Raw genomic sequence first — 15,574 nt, 5'->3', positions numbered from 1 at the left:
TGAATCCATAGGATGTTTTATTGCCCCCTCTTCAAGTTAAACTTATTAAATTCTTATTAAAAACTTTGTCCAAGCGCTCACTCGCGAAGGACTGTATTTTACCAAATTGTTTCCAAAACGCACGTCATATGCAAGAAATAAAGAACGAATATCTCTCAGATCAAACATTCAGAAATTAATACGTGACGTAAAGTTTACAAAGCAGCATCATGGGCATCATTACAAAATGTTGTCTACAACTTTTTCATGTCTTACATTTCGTCTGCATTAATGTACTGATTTTTTTTCCACAAATCTTGAGTGAAACAAACGACAAGTAAGGAGAGCGGCTACACCATGATATGGCAAAAATCGAAAGGCGATACCAAAGATTTTAGAAAGAAGACATGTTAAGCGATTATTGTTAAACCCTAGTACGTGAAGCAGATCCCGTACAGTAAAAAGACTCATTTCAACCTCTGTTCATTTCTTATTTACACTTTTTAATTTAATAAGTGGCCGTTAATTGTCAGAAACAGTAAAATAATAAATTTATTAAATATTTCGATAACTTGAACCAATTTTAAGAAACCGGGCTACTGATTTTAAAACCATTCTAATCAGTTTTGGTTGCTCAGGTCCAGGGCCGTATATACTTGTGTTGTTATAATAAATTAAATAAGTAAAAACTGTATAATTTAAGCTTCATACCCAATTTGCAAAACTGAATCCTGCAGCATCAATAGTTCTTTCTTCCACGCTCTGCAACACCTCTAATAGCTTACTGGAATCTCTGAATGTTTCGAACTGGGAATCAATGAAGCTGGCTGCTTTGTAGGATATGCTAGTTTGATTTCGTTGATATGTCTATGGACAGAGAGGGGAGTTCTGAACAGTCCTGAATATTTTCGAACTGAATAATGCAAACCATCAAATAATTTTAGTTATTTACCACAAACTGATGGTCTGAGAACCAACTGAAGCACTACCGGCAGATTATCCAAAGATCAAAACTTTATCATAATCACTACCAAAAGCAGCTATGTTTCTCTTAACCCATTTTAGAGCTAAAACTTGATCCTTCAATCCATTGTTACCTGGTATGACATCATCACCGGTAGAAAAGAAGCCTTAGAAATTAATAATGCCATTGTTTTTTAATATCATAAATTGTAAAATGTACTGTACCAAAGACGCCAAGTCTATAATTCAGTCACCAGAATGACGCCATTTTGCATCCAAAAATTCGGTGCATAATATCCTTCGGGGCCGCTAGTCAATCCAGATCCTGATATAAAGCCTCCTCCATGAATAAAAACCATAACAGGTAGATTTGTAGTATTAATATTCTGCAACATCAATATTCATCGTACAAAATTCGATTTTATAATCTCATTCTTAATACACAAAATGTAAATTTGCCACTTTATACGATAACGCTAATAAACAATTGAAATATGATCGGTAAGTAAATAAACAAGTGATACTCAACTTATCTATAACTAAAACAAAGAAAGTGTCGACTATTAAAAATATATCGAATGTTAAAAAAAGCAAAAATTACGACATACTTGCGGCACAAAAACGTTTAATATCAAGCAATCTTCAGTTTCTTCTGGATAATCTGAATACAATTGAAAACAGATCCGGTTTTGATCTACAGAGGCATCTAACACCTCCGCCCACGGGTTTACAGCTCGAGGGGCCTATAATAAAGTATTTTTTAGTTCAAAACGACTCATAAGATGATACGCAAACTTTACTTGAAATCGAAGGGATCCAATAGGTGGTTAGGTTTGGCGTATGGTATCGAGTAATATGCTGAATATGGCTCGTTATTAGTAGTGTAACCGGTGGTGCCTTTAATGGGGCCATCTGGGGTAAGAACTTGCTGTCCCTAAAATCATTTCAATTAAATTCACTTTAGAATAAGTCATTCTGGATTCAAATACTCACAAAAATGACCGAAAAACAAAAGCAAACTAATATTAGGTTAAATATCATGATCTTGGAATTTAATTACTTTAATTACAATGTGACTGAGAGAAATCGGATATATATACAGATCGTGTCGATGATAAAAGTGAAGTCTTTATGTGTAAAGATCCGTATGTATGGATGCTGCACATCATAAGTGATAGATAAATTGATAAAGCAGTTTAATATAATCAAACTTATTTAGTCAAATATTTAAAAATATACATATATATATATATATATATATATATATATATATATATATATATATATAGCTGACCCGGCAGACTTCGTCCTGTCAAAAAGATTTGTAATGTGGCAGTTTTTGTGCCTACGTATTTTAAAAAATTCTCCTGAACAGAACCATCACCCCACCTTTTTATTCACAACGCCCTATGCGTTGTGAATAAAAAATAATTAAATAAACCATATATAAGGATTGAAAAGTAAGTAATCGCTTTATTGTTAATCATGTGAATCATAATTATTATTATTATTATCATTGTAGTGCTTTGTGGTATACGATGTTTTTTGTTTGATTAACTGGCGCATAGATAAACAAATCTGATGGTTTTCCAACACGGGAACAGGCAACATACAATTGACCATGTGAGAAACATGGGTTTTCTAGATTAATACCACAAACACTTAATGATTGCCGCTGTGACTTGTTTATAGTCATAGCAAAAGCAAGCCGCACTGGAAACTGTAGTCGTTTAAACTCAAATGGCACATCAGTCGGAATCATTGGGATGCGCGGTATGAGAACATCTCCTTTATACTTTCCTTTGAGTATAGTTGCTTCTATCACATTGTTTAGTAATTTTTTTATCGCTAACCGTGTACCGTTGCAAAGACGCGGTTGGTTGATATTTCGCAACATTATAACCACCGATCCAACCTTTAATTGAAGATTGTGAGGTGGCAATCCTGGTAAATCCAGCGAGTTTAAAAATTCCGGTGGATAGTTGACTACATAATCTTGATTAGTAGCCGAATCAACTGATTTATATATCCTCAATTCGCCTGTAATTTGTTCTTGAATTTTGAAATTTAATTCATTTACATCTATGTTTTTTGCAGCCAGTATAGCTCGTTCGCTCAACCAATCATGGTTTCTGTAATTTTGAGAATCATCTGGAAACACCTTCTGAATAAGTTCATCTTTTGATCGAGTTAACTGACAAAAACTTTGAGGAAAGTTAATGCAGCCAGTCATCATGTCTATAGGAAATTTGCCATTACCAATGTCAATGAGTTGTTTAGAGAATATGTTTCCAGATTGGTCATTTTGCAACTCGACACGCATATTCTTGCTTAAATGAAGTACTTTGACATGTTTCCACAAATTGGAGGACTTTAGACATGCATTGAGTTCATCAGCTGGCGTTTATCGTGGAATCACTGGCAATGTTTGACGAAAATCTCCTGCTAATAAAATCATTGCACCACCAAATCGGTTATTATTGCTACGTAGATATTTTATGGTTCTGTCTAAAGCCTCCAAAGATTTTTTATGTGCCATCGTGCATTCATCCCAAACAATCAATTTACATTGCTGCAAAACCTTTGCCATTGCAGAGTTCTTCGAAACGTTGCAGGTTGGAGTTTCATTGCTTTGCATATTTAATGGCAATTTTAGTGCTGAATGGGCTGTTCGACCACCTTCAAGCAAAGTTGCTGCGATTCCCGACGAAGCGAGTGCAAGTGCAATTTTATTTTATGAGCGAATTGTTGCTAATATTAATGAAATCAAAAAAGTTTTTCCTGTACCACCAGGTGCATCTAAGAAGTAAATCCCTCCAGTTTCATCATTTGTTACTTTCATAAGAGTTTCAAATACATACTTCTCTTGTTCATTTAATAGTGGAAGATTTGTTTGAATTAATTCTTTCAAAGCGTTGAGATCATACAGTCTTTCTCGATGCAACTCTTGGTTAAAAGCGTCATGCATTGGACGATTGGGCGCGGTCAGGCCTAATTGAATTAATAGTTTGTTTGACATTATCAAGCACATGTCCTCAATTGAAATCAATGCTTCATTGTAAATTTCTTCACTGATTTGTATATTTGGATTTCCCATTCTATTCCGTATTTGATACAAAATATCATCACACATATAATCTTTGTACTTCATCCACAAATCAATTGGGTTTGATGGGAAGCATGTAGATATGATTATAGAAAACAATGTTCGTATTTGATGAGCGTGTGATGATATTAAAGCATCATTGAGAGTTTGATCCCAATGAGCGTCATTTTCAAGCAATTGCAAACGTTGACAGGCTTCTCTGTAGGATCCACACAATTCACCATCAACAGTTCGTAACTGTTGGAATGATGTTGGGCCACGTACATTGACTAATAGCAGTCGTAAATAAAAACATTCATCATTGCTTGGATGTACTGAATAAATCCGGCCAATCGCATCGGTGGAATATACATCTGTATATCCTGGAACTGGTTTTTCTTGTTTCCGTCGTATAAATCTCCTTGAGGATTGATTCCTGGTATAAAATTTTGGCATTTCAGAATATAGCAATGTTTGTGCGAAATCATCGTTTTGGCATGTCTCAAAAAAACTGGTTAATGTAGTAGATGGTGGCTGAGCAGCTCTTTGTACTGCGTTCTGTGCTGTAAAATACACTCTTTGTCCATTTTCTAAATGCGCAGCTAAGTGAACAACAGAAGGGTGTCTCTCATGAATAGGAAAAGAAAATATTCGCCAAACTGCTTCATTACTACTGACATAGCGGCCCATTTGGTATTGGGTAACTTCATCATTAAAATTCTCTGCACCAATTCCAATCACAGCACTCCCTTTGGTTACATATTTGCAAATGTATTTAATCGATTTCACTGAATGGCAAGATTCAACGTTGATGTGTGCTTTGAATGTCTTTGATAAAATGGGTGAATATGGAACAATCCAACGATTATCTATTTCAATATCATGTTGATTTAATTTGACAATTGTTGATTTTCCATTGTCTGCTGTCGATCTGCGACGATACAATGGATAACCGTCATTACCAGTAATTGTTTCCGATATTAATGTCCGTGGATATCGTTTTGAACATTTACCATCCATCATACACGGTGAATTTTGATTAAGAGTTCCACAGGGACCATGTATCATGTTTTTGATAACTACCTCATGCAATCCAGGATCTACTTGTACATTAGGGATTTCAGCTGATATCACTGCATCAACTTCATTTGGCCTTATCTTTTCAACCAACCAAATCAAAATGTGTGCATGTGGCAATCCTCGTTTCTGCCACTCCACAGAATACATCCAGCAGCGTGTCCCACCAAACACATTATGTTTTACGAAGAAATTCATTAAAGATTTCAACTTTTGTCTAAAAACTCCGGCTGTAATATCATGACGATCAATGGGTGATTGCCCAAGGAATAACTCCTGCTTAATTTCTATCCATTGCGGATTGCATGTAAATGTGATGAACAAATCTGCTGTACCATAATGACGAACATACGACATGGCATCTTGAGCATATTCGTGCATATGCCGAGGGCTTCCGATGTATGTTGCTGGAAGAATAGTCATCCGACCGATATTCTGTGCATTTCCATCAGTATTAATCGCATCTCGAAGGTGAATATACTCTTCAGATCGGAGTTTGGTTTGATTCAACCTGATGAATGTTTATCTCTCCGTTTCAATTTTAACATACATGTCAACAACATATTTGTGATATAATCGCCGACATTTCAATATGTGATTATCTTCATTTTCCCGAATCATTAGGCGGTATGAATAATAGTTCATTGAACTGACTTTTTTGTTGGTTTCAGAACCTGTAAACAGATTTTGTTTTAATAACATTCAAATACATAATATAGTGACTGAGATATTATCGTCATAGCTAAACTAATATTTTAGTTACCTGTAATAGGATTTATCATTTTTATTGATAAATCGTAGCCATCTTCACCTTGCCAAAATATAATGGGATATTGCAGTGCATCATATGAGCGGTGTGTTTCCTTTATACGTTGTAATTGATCATTCCGACGATGTAAAACAATATCACGGGATTCCAAATTTTCTCCAACTACAACGATAGCAACTTCATCAATAGTTAATGCATTAAAACGTCTTGTATGTTGACCTGCAGGTGTTTTATCAGCTCTGATTTCAATTTTGTGATTATCGGATGGCATCAGATCCAGGGCAGTTTTAAACAATATAATCAATTGATTGTGTTGATGAAATAAAGTTTGTAATTGTTCTACAATAGACCTCTTTACTAAATTGTTATGTGCACAACGCAGATCAATTTCTTGTGGTGAATTGCCCATAAAATAAATTTGCAGGAATTTGTTGTCGCTATCTGACACTGGTAACAGTGAACCTGCTCTGTGATATATTTGCCCTTGTATCTGTAAATAAAAAAAAATATTATGGTGTGGTATAAATTAATGGATTGTCAGTGATCAAACTTAAATAATATTTGATCTTAAAAAGTATATATTTAGTTTTAACTAATATCTATCAAATATAAAATATAATAAAAGTGTCACTGAAACTGAATCACCATATAATATGATGACTAAGTGATATATTTCGTAATGATTAAGAAATTGAAGATTAGTAACACATCTTAACTTTGGTGACAGAAAATTTCGTTCGCTAAAATAATTATGAGTAACTGCTATAATACATACCTTGAAAGTTGGCATAAAATTTTCCCGAACTGCATTTGTTGCCCCAAATGAAGTCATTTGAAAGCAATTGTTATATTGTTGGATATGTGTCAAAAAGTGTATAGAATCTGTTCCTATTCCTGAAACCAATGAGTACAATGGTTCTGGTGGTGGATCCAATGGTATCAATTTCACTTTACCATTTGCGCAACACAATCCATTGGCTTCGTTTTTGTATTTTAATGCCTTACAGTGTGAGCAAACCAAGTTCATAGAACCAATAACAACACATTGGTAGTTACTGTAGTCAATTGACACATCGTAACTGAAAGCAGCTCGATTCAAACTTGCGTGATTATTAGTTGAATGTCGCGCTCGCGCTTCACGCGTTTGTGATATCCGAATTCTTTCACGTTCATTTCCGTCGTCACGTTCTTGTGCAGTACGATTAGATCGGTAATTAGCTTGGTTTATAGCATTTCTGGTTCTTCTACCTAAATTGCTTCGTCTTATAGGAGGCATATCAAATATAAATTATTTTTTCACTAATCACGAACTAAACAAACACTAACTAACTAAACACTCTGCACAAAACACGATATACGAATTTGTTTCGTGTATCAGTTGACAATTCATCTGTCATCTGTCAAAAGTCATCTGTAACAGACAACTTTTTTTTTTAAATTTGATATGACTTGAACTCAAATCCTTTTAAGCCGTACGAATTGTTTTATTTATTTAAAATTGGGATATTAAAAATAATAAAACACTGTTGGTAACGCGATTTTTGTTTGACTGATGTAATGACGTGGAAACTGATGCATTTTATCTCGCGTGCCGAAACTAATACAAAAGAAACGCGAGTTTCGGAACGCGACATTAAACTCCTCCAACTATGTATTCTGTGCTCCAACGCACACACGCACATTGTTTTGATAGATATGATCTTTGACATTAGGAACACACTTACATTGCTTAGACAACAGTGAGTGCTTGTAATTTAATATGAACTTTATACCATAGCAATAAAGCTCAAATTGACTACGTTTTAGTTACAAATCATTTGTATGGGAAAAAGAAAAGGGCTATTTGTAGGGTTTTTCCAGCAATAATTCTAATTTTTATCGCCGTAAAAACCATTCTTGAACTTCAACGAACATTTTAAAAAAAGATTTGGCCAAATTGGTCCAGATGTTGTTGAGTTATGCGCTTACCAACACATTTTGCGATTCATTTTTATATATAAGATATATATATATATATATATATATATATATATATATATATATATATATATATATATATATATATATATATATGTATGTATATATATGTATCTATAACAATCAAAAAAATCTCCAATTATATCAATGGTGCTTATTTAATATACCAGAATTTCAATTTTAAAACAAATACAGATTATTTATGATGTGGGTTATAGAACATGCTAAAATTTTATCTTATACTATTAAATATGCGATTCTCGTATACATTTGAAGTTTCCATCTATTTTTAATTGCGGTACCTATTGGTAACTAACGTTACGTAACGATATCACACGGTTATAAACAAAAACAACATAACTGTTAAATTCAATGGTTTTAAAAAGTATGAAAACGTTTAGTAAATAATGTTTAGTATTATTAAGTTGTTCAGTATATACAGAAAATAATCAACTCACACTCAAAATTAAATGTTTGATATTCTCTTCTTTTGTTGTCTGATTTAAAGAAATAGTGATATATAATAAAGTTGAGAAAGGCTTATTATTTTAATTTGTGTAAATACTAAATAGATGAGACATGGATATTTCAGAACGGTACCAATAAACCCAATAGTCACTTGTGGGAAGACGATAATGATAATAAAAATAGTGTTAAGACAACAAAAGTTGATGGAAAAAGGCAAACTTTGGAATAACAGTTAACCGTCCAGTCACTGACCTAACTTTCACCATTCGTTCAATTACCGTGTACCCGGATACCCACCAATAGCGTGGCCGTTGTGCAAGTCATTAGTATACTGAATAAAAAAAAATTCTGTGTAACCTAGCTATGTGGCATATGAAATAGCTATAGGGACATAGTTTATAGTCCTCATAGAAATAGCAATAGCGGAATGCCAAGCCAATCGATATTTAGGTACCTGTGATATCCCTTTCCCCTTCTCATGTCGTACGAAACGAAGAAATTGCAATTTAAGAAATTCGATAATACATACATTAGATATACGGTAACGTTAAAATGAATTATATTTATTTCCTTATTTTATATAGAATATAATTTTATTATATTTCAAAGCCAAAATGAACTAGAACTTAAAGTTGATGTAGCAATATTGCGACGTTTTGAGTAATCGTTAATCTGCAAACCCTGTCCGCCCGGGTATAACCAAAATTACACTTCGGGTATGATTGTGTATTCCTCGCTCATTCATTTTTTATCGCCACATAGTCGGCATTTAGAACGCTACAGTCCAGAGCAGTATATCGCTAAGGATATAGTTCTAATAATAAAAGTGGTCTAATGTTTTATTATTTGTTCATATGTTAATTATTTTATGTTGCGTGTTTACTAATAGGTATCAGAAGGTATAAAATTAAATAAAACTAATTGTACAGAATTCAAAACAATGAACAGATTTAACAAATATTTAAATTTTTTAGTCGTGAAGTATGTCTGCTTGTCTGTTTTTACATGTTCCTCCAGTTTTATTCATGGAGAAGGATTCTAATAATGATACAATATTGGCCTATATTAAAAAAGTGCCTAGAGCTCTACGGTTATTTTGAGTCTCTTAATGCATAGTTTTTCGAATAGTTTAGAGATCACAGGTAACAGGCTTATAGGACGATAAGAGGAAGCGTCTTATGATTTTTTCCCAGGTTTTAGAATCATAATGATTTGAGCCACTTTCCAAGTCTTAGCAAGGCATTAAATATGAAGATTAGATATGTTATTAATTTGATGCACTTTTCTGAAAGATTTTTTAATATTCTTCCAGTAATTAGGTCAACACCATGAGCTTTTTAGCATTGATTTCTTTAAGTAATGTTTTACTTCCTTAACAGTAAATTTCTCATGTGGCAGATCCATTTGAAATGGAGTGTTAAGAAAGTCAGCTATTTTATTTTCTTGTGTTGCGGATATTTCAGAAGGGTACGGATTAAATACTGTTTATAAGTGTATGGAGAAAACCTCCGCTTTATCTTTATCATTCTTAGCCCAGGTATTGTTGTCAATTTTAGTGGGTCGATTATGTTGTTAAGGTTTTTTAATCTTTTATTGCTTTAAAGAGAGAATATTCCGTAGCATCAGTTGGCGTTATGTTTTCTAAATAGTTTGGAATTCCTTGATTTTGTTCCTTATTTATTAGCTCTTTCAGCCCTTTTGTCGCCTGGCTGAATTTTCTCTTGTTTTGTAATATTCTGATTTGTTGCCAGACTTTTAGAAGTTTTCTCTATTCGGCAATTTTTTGTTTAATTGTAGACGAATATAATTAAACTTTTGACAATCCGCGCTATTAGGTGTTGCGTACCATGCGGCCTCTTGTATAGTTTTTGTTATATTTTTCGGTGCTATTTCTGTATCTCTTTCTGTTTTGAGAGGTACATTTAGAGATATTAAACTGTATAATTTCTCACTAAATAATGGTTAGTTTTGGTGTTATGCAAAGAAGGTGGTTTTGCCTTGTTGAGAATATTTGAGTTCACTGCTATAATAACTGGTGAGTGATCATATGAGAGATCGAAGCATGATTCAGCTTTGCATGTTTCTGCATTGTAGTCTCCTCTGGCAATGAATCTATTACCCAGCGTATTAAAGAAACCGTGATACTGTTCTGCCTTGTTGTTGTGTTTAGGTGGACAATCGATACACTCCTCGCTGAATTTCTCTCTTTCAGAGTGTTTTATGTTTTCACGAATAATTAGAGGTGATCCTCCATGTGCTTTATCATCTGTGTGTTTTATGTGATATAGCTCATATTTGGGAGTCCGTAAATTATTTCTATCCGTGAAATATGGTTCGGATACCATCATGATATAAATATTTTGTTCAGATAAGATTATTTTAAGCTCCCTGGCATGTTGTCCATTAGCATTACAGATGGCTATTTTGTATTTGCTGTAATGGCTCTCAATCATTAGGCTAGCTTGGTAACGACGACGGTGAGTAAATTCATCATTGTACTCATTTGCTCCATAAGTTTACTCATCATTTCCTCTAATTTACTAATAGTACTTACAGGCTCAATGGTGATTGGCGTTATCTGCGTAATAGTTTGAGACTGACTGTTGTTTATTACGTATGCGTTTTATATATGAGGATGTTGTATTGGTGTTTCAGTCAAGTTAAATGGTATAGACTGTCTTGGTGGCTTCTTTTTTCTCTGAGTACTGGATTTTTTAAAATTTTTGTTGACTAGGCATCCCCTATAATTTACAGGATGGTCTCCTTTAAAGTTGACGCATTTTACTTCATCGTTTTGTATTTTGTACGTCCAATCATTTGTCGAATGCTTTCTTGCGCATTTCACTCATCTATACAACTTGCGACAGTATGTTTTGTTATGCCCATATACTTGTCATCTGGGGCATTGTGGGATGATTTTTTTTTGTGTATGATGGTCCACATTTAATGACATTGTGGTCCAAATACTTAATATCGTCAACATGTTTATTATTTTCTTTTGGCTTCAAATTAAAATAAATCATTGGCAGTGGCTCCTTTGTTGAATGATGTTTAATATTGTGTATGTTTACAACTTCGCGGCCTTGTTCAACTAGAGCTGTTTTAATTGTGTTTGAATCTGTGGCGTGATGTAGTCCTTTAATGACGAATTTAAATGTTTTTTTCGGGCTTTGGTCAAAAATTATTGTATTGCGTATTTCTATTATCCAATTCTCTTATTAACATTTTGAAGTATTCAGGGTCAAACATTTGAATCTTCTTTATTTCAGATGCGATTGCTTTTATTGGGTAATTTTTACATATTGTCTTGAGCAAGTCATGCAGATGTTTAGCAACACCTACCTTATACATTGTTACTGGGGTTGTTCTGGGAATTGTTTTTAGTTGGTTTTCTTTGTTGTTCTGGTTTTCTTGTGTCCCTTCTGTCAGGGCACTGAAACTGTTGGATTTTTGGATTTTTGATTTTTGAAGCCAATAGTTCGTTTGTGTTCGGACGACTTGTTCTTTCGGACTCCTCAAGCATTTTTTGTTCGTAAGGATGTTACAAACAAAGCAGCTTAACCAGTCTATTTTTCTAAAAGTATATTATTTCATATAAAATATAAATAATATTATTTTTAATTTTAACGAATTAATAAATTAATAATTAAATTAAATTTTAAGAAATCACGTTAGAAAGTTATATAAATTTAAAAATGAAATTAAATCGCTGGATGACGTTATGCATTATTGTTAAGCATTGCTAATATATACTTTAAGAATTGAAATTTTATTCCTATATTATACAGATAATTTCTTTTTTTATTTTTATGTTAAATTATAAACTATAAAGCTATTTTATACGTTCACATTTCTTGGCTTATCTAATACTACGAACAAAAACTAAATTAATATTCACACCTCTTATAATTCATTTAGTTTTTATCTCTAATTTACATATCTAAATCTACTGAATTTAGTAAATAAATAAATAAATAATTCAAAAAAAGTTTACTAAAGAGGCATTTTAAAACATATCTAAATTAAAAGCAAATAACAAACACCACTGAGCCCAATTAGAAGATTTTATTACCTTAGCAATAAAACAGTAGCCCTCATATCTTACTTTCTTATTGCTTATTACTATTTACTATTTATTCTATTACTATATTAAGTACATTAATTCTGTTTGAAGTATAACTAGCATAATATTGAGATAAATAAAACTGTTAATAACATTTGATATTAGGCCTTGTTTGTTTTATTTCTTGTGTTTATGGATATCTAATAATTTTATTCTTTCTTCAGTTACCACTAGCAAGTACACTACCAACTAATATTTAATATAATGTGATTATTCTTATTCTTACATATATGCATGAAGTCAGTACGTAATTCTATAAGATTCAAGTGCCAACCAGCCAGAAGAAAATGGGATTCAAACGAAAGTCATCATGGTTTAATCAAATCCTACCTTGGCTATATTACAAAAAGCCAACATCAAATATCTGATTTCTTGTAATAATAAATAGTTCGATGGACTGTACTTCACTAGGTTCAGGGTAACTAATATGTATTTGATTGAACTATATGGTGTTAACAAGTTTTCACCAGCTTGAATATGTGACTTGCGACAAACAGGAGTTTCAAGTATTTGAAAAAATATTTACAGACAATGTATAAACTGAAATTTAGTAATTAGAATCAAGTAAAGTAAATGAAATTAAACTGTAGAATGAGAATGTATAGGAAAATAGGATAAAGAATATCCACACATATAGATACAGATTTGTGTAAGGTACTTGCGGAAACATTACAACTGTTAGGCTATGCTGTTATTAAAATAAACTTCAAAATAAAAATATGTGCATTTCATTTTAAAAAATATATTACAAGGTGATTTACAACAAATACGTTTACAATATATATCTTATTAATATTAAATTATAATTAATATTATTAAATTTTTCAGTAAGTTTGTCAGCGATATAATATTTGTTTTAGCGATATAGCATTTGAGTTTAGCATTGAGTCCCAACTAGCAATTGTGGTATTATTGGGTAAGTTTTAGAGTTATAACCTGCTGTTAATTAGTTTTGTGCTATAATTATAAGTGATCTACTATTGTCAATTTTACTTGTTATTCTTCAATATTGTGTTTTATACTCGTCAGCGTGTCTGAAATACTTATTCATTTATATTCTATGAAAGTTCTAGTTGTTTTTGAATTATTACTTCAGTTAGTTATCATCGCAGAATGCAAATTTAGGTTATTTGCCTTGATAGATTCCAGTTCAATTATTTCGTTTATCATCTATTTTTGTTGGTATCACAAAACCTATCTTTGAACTGCGAAATATTATATAAATAATCCAAATTAAATAGAAGCGCGATAAAATGTTCCAAATACAAAAGTGATGGCTAGAAAACGACAAGTAACGTCAATGCTTCGTAGCGTTTCTGATTGTTATTTTATATAATATGGCGGATTTTAAAATATTGTGTTTTCATTTATAATGAAATCTTATTAAATGAAAATTATAATTATAATTAAATATTCTGGTGAATCTTTGTTACAGTCATCTAGCCTATTGTTAAACAACCTAAACAAACTATAAAATTTGATAGTTTTGACATTTTTCTAGATAAAATAACAGTTTTCTGTTAGGTGTTTTTAAGTTATTATATATAGATACTTCAACTATAATAATAATTTCACCGTTTAAAATGTTTTTCAACACTTTTCGTGTTTGATTTGAATAATACTGACGCTAAAATCGATCAGGCATATAGCGCCGCCAGCTCAAACGTACCTGTCAACAAATTCATAAAACCTGCTTTCTAATTAGCTGCCATGAAAGCAGAAACAATATTCAAAAGGCTATTTTGCAATGATAAGAGATTCCGGTTGCGAATAATACTAATAAAATAATAATGTAATTGTGTTATATAATTGTATGTTTATCCAGAAAATTTAAAAGCAATTTCTTATTCCAATGCTGTGTTAATATTATAGCGTTCTCACAAATAAAAATGAAAAGTTTTATAGCCTTACAAAATTGTATTTATTTGAGTCTTTACCTTTGGGGTTAAAATTATTGGAGTCTGTTTAATAATATAATATAACGAATTACAGTTATACAAGAGTTACTTACTATTTTTATGACGGTTATACCTACATATAAACAATTCTATTGCTTCCATTTCAATAAAATAAAACATTAATGAATAAAGTTAATTTTCAAAATTTTTAAATAATTTTGTAACGTAATTATTATATTTTCTAGCCAAAAACAAATAATGTAATTAAAAAATAAGATACAGACTCAAAAGTAGGAAATCAGCGCGTCCTGACTGGGATGATTATTCCTTGTCGGATTTTACGCTGGTGCCTAGCGGCATTTACAATCACAAACATAAAATATATTCATATCCTGCAGGATTCGAACCCGCGACTATCGCAGCAGTTGGAGAACCCTGCATTAGTATTTTCACGGTCATATTAAAACTGAACATGTTCGTAGAATATATTTCATCTTGTGTACTAGCAATTTAATCCAAAAATATGCCCAAGTGAACTAAACAAAAACTTTCAACCGTATTCACTTATTATTTTCTATATTTTAGATAATGCTGAAATACTAGAGTATGGTTTATATAAACAATAAAATATTTTCAACAAAAAAAATTAACCTACTTCAAAAAATAAATATGAAACTAACTAAAAATTAAAAAGTAATCAAACTTATATTTTTAACAGAAAAGAAAAACGTTGAAAAATAAAATACGTACATAATAATCGTTAAAATAACTAAATAAAAATGAACGAAACGTAATTTAACCAATCTACTACACTATTTTTTTAGTATTATATAATTACTCAATAAACTACGCAGTTATTTTATTAGTATTAGAATGGATAGGTCATATAAAGGTGCAGCCCGTATGAGCAAGAATAGAAATAAAAAAACAATGATTGAAAATAAGGAATTGAAGTATTCCGTGTCCGCTACCTAATCTATGTGATTTGATAAATGTTCTAACCAAAATAGAACAATAAAAAGTAGTTGCTTCCGTCGGGAATCGAACCCGCGACATCCGCATGTGAACTGAACGCTCAACCCATTACTCTATAGAAGTAGTTGTCTGCGGTATTTTTACGCCTTTCCATATGATTTGGAAAGTCGGTCTATAATTAACGGAGAATATATATTACAAAAAATACAGAAAATAAAACCTCCTGCTTTTTGAAGTAAAAAATATTTAGTTTATTTAAA

The 15,574-nt window shown here is 32.0% G+C and overlaps 1 pseudogene across 1 annotated transcript in view; it reads right to left on the bottom strand.

Moving 5' to 3' along the window:
• Positions 1 to 15,574, bottom strand: part of LOC143195034 (esterase FE4-like) — a 37,786-nt pseudogene that overhangs the window by 3,788 nt on the left and 18,424 nt on the right. The window contains exons 4-7 of the transcript XR_013005449.1: positions 1,743 to 1,876; positions 1,551 to 1,685; positions 1,168 to 1,328; positions 691 to 1,109 (exon numbers count right to left, since the gene is read on the bottom strand). The product of XR_013005449.1 is annotated as an esterase FE4-like (transcript). The remainder of the gene's footprint in view (positions 1 to 690; positions 1,110 to 1,167; positions 1,329 to 1,550; positions 1,686 to 1,742; positions 1,877 to 15,574) is intronic.

Source organism: Rhynchophorus ferrugineus, unplaced genomic scaffold (assembly GCF_030347505.1).
Source record: "Rhynchophorus ferrugineus isolate W39M unplaced genomic scaffold, kcgeb_rfMv2 rfM4, whole genome shotgun sequence".
Taxonomy (NCBI): domain Eukaryota; kingdom Metazoa; phylum Arthropoda; class Insecta; order Coleoptera; family Curculionidae; genus Rhynchophorus; species Rhynchophorus ferrugineus.
Note: the sequence above shows the minus strand (reverse complement) of the source record. Positions and strands in the feature narration are given on the sequence as shown.